Raw genomic sequence first — 4927 nt, 5'->3', positions numbered from 1 at the left:
AATACATGTTCTATGAACTTGTGAACTCATCTCAATTAATTAAAAGCTAAATATACAAGGTGGCGTCAAAAAGTTCTTGGAAACACTGAATTAAAAGATAATGGGATTTTTTCCCATGAATTTTTGAAGCCCTTTTGTATATAAAAATAATAAGCCCTCTTGTATATAAAAATATATGTGGCAATATGTTTGATTTTAAGAAATATGATTATTTTTTCCAAGTACCGTTATAATACTAAAAACAAAAATGTATTTTGCCACTGGCTATCTCTCTGACTTTAGGTCTTAATTTGGGCCCCTTCCTCACTCAAATGGTTCCAGCTGTCCTGTTTCTGAGCTTTGTTGAAAATACCAGCATTTTCCTGCTTCAGAGTCACCACTTCATTAGTAAAGCTTATTAAAGCTAATTTTTTTCTAGTATGACTTATATAAGAATATTCCATATTACTTAAAATAAATTTTAGTATTTTATATTTTTCCACAAGATAAAAAACAAAAACAATAGGGCATAAAACCAAATGAAAGCTATGGCATAGCTAGCAGCCAAAACAATACAGTGGCAATAAATCTAAAGATATAAGTAATAAAAAGTAACCAGTTTCATATCAAAATCTTAGTCGAGTTAAACTCTCACAAATTTTAATGCTATTATAAAAATGTCTTTTAAGCAGCTTTTAAGATATGATGTTTAAGAACTTCTTATGGGAAAAGTCTATATTTTTAATAAGCATTTTTATTTTCTCATAATGAAAAGAGTCTATCCATGTATTCAATCTTATGCTATTGTATTTTACTGAAATTATTTGTTGGAAGAATAAATGTTTTCTCAAAGGAAACAAATGATATATTATAAATAGTAACATAATGATATCTGAATGTTTCCATTGAATGCATATTAATTTAATAAAATTGTACTTGTAAGCAGGCCTTTATCAGCCTGCTAGTATAAACTCAGTGGAAGAAAAACTTGTTTTAAGGAATAAAAGGTAAATGAATGCATAAGAAATATTTAATTTTGTGCAAGATTTAAGTGCATTTAAATTAGAAACCAAAAATGACATTATCAGAAACCAGAGGAAGGGCAAAAGTTTCTTCTCCTGGTGTTCTCTGTAGGAATACTGAGGATTAGAGGCAAATTTCAAACCCCAGATGCAAACAGTGATTCTTTCCTATTGTTGGAGGCTTGGGAAAGGTAAAGCTGGGGCAGAGGATAATTAGGAGAGCAGAGAGATTTACATGGGACTCATTTTATTCTAGCATATTTTGTGCTACTCCTTCCTTTATCATGTATATAATGAAGGGACATTTTAATTTTTTTATTTTAAAGATACATAGTTACAGCATCCTCTCCCAAAGATTTTTTCTTTTTTTTTTTTTGGAAAGTATCACAGCTGAATAATGTTTAGGGTTGTTGTTGTTGTTAAGTGCTGTCAAGTCGGTTCCAACCCCATAGCGACCCTGTACAGGGTTTCCGAGGCTATAAATCTTTACGGGAGCAGAAAGCCTCATCGTTCTCCCGCGGGGCGGCTGGTAGTCTCGAACTGCTGACCTTAAGATTCGCAGCCCGATTCGTAACCACTATGCTAATGTTTAGGGTAGTGACTGAAAATTGAGTATAAGTTATATGAGCTTATGTACTCATGTACTCATCTCAACTAGTTAAAAACTATATGTATATGTGGGGCAGGCACATGTTTAATATTAAGAAATACTATTTGTTGCCTAACTGACTTTGTAATACCAAATTAATATATAATTCACCATTCTTGTTGCCTCTCTGTGAACCATATATATATATATTTCCATGCTCCCTTGACATTTTTGCTCAGATAATTATAATTTTTTTTTTCAGTAGTATGAGTTCTGAGTAGTCATGAGCTCTAAGGTGTTTTGTTATTTTTTAAACATAGACACTTATTTACCTTATTTCTTAGCATTTTAAAATATCATTTTAATCAGTGTATACTATTTCATCAAATGAAAGCACAATAATTAACTTAATCATGTCATTTGTGAAGATTTAGGAAGCATGCAAACTAGTCATCTTTTTCTTGTGTATGATTTTCTTGTTATTGCAAATATCAATCTAATCTATGCAGTTTGGATTAATTGTATTTCGTATCAGTTCAGAATACCTGGTTGGTGCAGTTAGTGTTGTCAGTTGCTAGTGGAAAAATTTGGAGGTTCAACTTATCCAGAGGTGCCTCAGAAGAGAGACCTGGCTGCCTATATCTGAAAATTCAGCCACTGTAAACACTGTGGAGCACAGTTCTATCTTGACACACATGGGCTCGCAGTGAGTTGGAGTTGACTCCACTGTAACTAGTTTTTTAAATATTCAGTACAATGAGTAGAAATAATTTATTAGAGCAGTTAGGAATTCTATAGAGTGTTACTAATTTAAAGGAAAAAATCAAATATTTTATAATGCTATAAGAAAATTCAGAAGAAGAACAATGAACATTATGTAGCAATTAAGTAAAATACCTCCTAACTATACTTAGATTACATATTCTAGCCTTTTAACTATACATAGAAGGAGATGCAGGCAGGAGAAGAGTGGAGATAGATATAAAAAGAAATGGGCATGATGGAAGAGAAACACTGATACAGAATGGTAATATAATCTCTGCTTGCTTTTCCTCTCTTCAGAACTGGAGGATAGTACTAATCATTTACAGATTTAGTTCTACAGGATCCGTTGGAACATGCCTGCCCTTAGGCAGAGGGAATCTGAGGGGTTTTAAGTCATTAAGTCTTTACTTATGCTTTATTAACTCTGCAAAGGCCTTTGGCTGTGTGGGTCTTAACAAACTGTGGATAACATTGTGAAGAATGGGTAGTCCAGAACACTTAATTATGTTCATAGGAATCTGTACATAAATCAAGAGGCAGTCTTTGAACAGAACAAGGGGATACTGAATGGTTTAAAATCAAGAAAGATGTGCTTGGTTGTATCATTTCACCATACTTATTCTATTTGTATGCTGAGCAAACAACCTCAGAAACTAGATTATAAGAAGAAAAAACATCATCAAGATTCAAGGGAGACTTATTAACACAACCTTGCTTGCTGGGATTGAAGAGAACTTAAAATATTTACTGACGAAGGTCCAAGACTACAGCCTTCGGTATGGATTGCACTCAATGTAAAGCAAACGAAAATCTTCACAACTGGACCAATAAATAACATCATGATAGAGAAAAAATTGAAGCTGTCAAAGACTTCATTTAACTTGGATTTACAATCAATGCTTATGGAAGCAGCTGTCAAGAAATCAAATGATGCATTGCATTACACAAATCTGCTTGAAAGACCTCCCTAAAATGTTCAAGAGCAAAAATGTCAGTTTGAGGATTAAGGTGCATCTGGCCTAAAACATGGTATTTTCAATATCTGCATATGCATGTGAAAGTTAGTGAATAAGGAAGACTGTAGAAGAATCGATATATTTGATTATGGTATTGGCGAAGAATACTGAAAGTGCCATGGACTTCCAAAGAAGTCCTGCCTCAATGAATACTTTTCAATGATTGGCTTCAGGATCCTTTGAGTGCTTAGTAGATATGTGATTCTTTTGTTACCATGTTCTCTATATCTAAAGTCCTTTGATGTGCAAATGGATTTCGTTCAACAGCTAGCCTAAAATGGTGATAGTTTGAACACACCTAACGCTACCAAGGAAGAAAGGGCTGGCAATCTGCTTCTGTCAAGATCAACTAAAACAACAACAACAACAAAACATTAATATTAATATTGAATAGATTCTTCCTCTTGGTGACCCCATATATTACTGAGTAGAACTGCTCCATAGAGTTGCTTTTTTTTTTTTTTTTTTTTTTTTGCTGTAACAAAAAGATCTGTGACTATAAAGATTACAGCCAAGAAATCCCATGGATTGTCCAACAGGGAAGCTTCTTGAACCCCTTTAACAATGATTTGTGCATTTCACCATTTTATTTAGCATAATGCCAGCTACAAAAGCTCCATGATTTGATAAGACAGTCCAATAATAAGTGTTAAATCATATACAAATAGCTTTCATATAAATGTTAAGAATCAAGGGAAGATGAATTAAATCTCATGAGAGAATAGAACATGGATTACAAATCTGAAGAATTCTGTTTAAGATCTAGCTCCATTTTCTAGTTCATCATGACAATGGAAAACAAACTTAACATCTCTGAGTCTGTTTCCTCATTAGCAAATTGGTGATAATAGTCAACTGAAAGGGCTGACACAGGATTAAGTTAATGATGTAATATATAGGAAGATATTAAATATATAGCATATTCTTAATAACTGTGTTTGATTGTTTTATATAAACTTTCTACTATATACTAGCCCTGTGACAGGGTCCCAAACATAATTAGGGCATATTCCAAGCTTACAGGCTGAGCACTAGGGACTTAACTCATTTGCACACTAAATATTTTTAAGCCTTTCAAAACCATACTCCTGATAGTCTAATAGTTCACAATCTAATGAACCTGGTTTGGAGAAAAATACTTATAAATATGACTGAAACAAAGCTGAACCATTCACCGAGTAAACATTATTTGTAAATATGTATTGTTTTGCATCAGATGGCAAAGGAGATTTAAAAGGCTAATATTAGCATGTTAGCTATATGATCTTATTTTCTTTGGCTTTTAAATCATGAAAAGGAAGAAAGAGAAAAAATCCAGTGTGCTAGTTATTGATTATTTTGTTCATGAAGGATAAAGTAGAAATCCTGGGAGAAGTTATTTTTTAGACTCATAACCTGTGATGTACAGATGATACAACCTTGCTTGCTGATAGTGAAGAGGACTTAGGATACTTAACTGATGAAGATCAAAGACCACAGTTTCAGTATAGAATGCATCTCAATAAAAAAGAAAAATCCTCAACATAGGACTCAACATAGGACCAATAAATAAGGAG

This window comes from Chrysochloris asiatica, unplaced genomic scaffold (genome assembly GCF_000296735.1).
Source record: "Chrysochloris asiatica unplaced genomic scaffold, ChrAsi1.0 scaffold00084, whole genome shotgun sequence".
In the NCBI taxonomy this organism is placed as follows: domain Eukaryota; kingdom Metazoa; phylum Chordata; class Mammalia; order Afrosoricida; family Chrysochloridae; genus Chrysochloris; species Chrysochloris asiatica.
Note: the sequence above shows the minus strand (reverse complement) of the source record.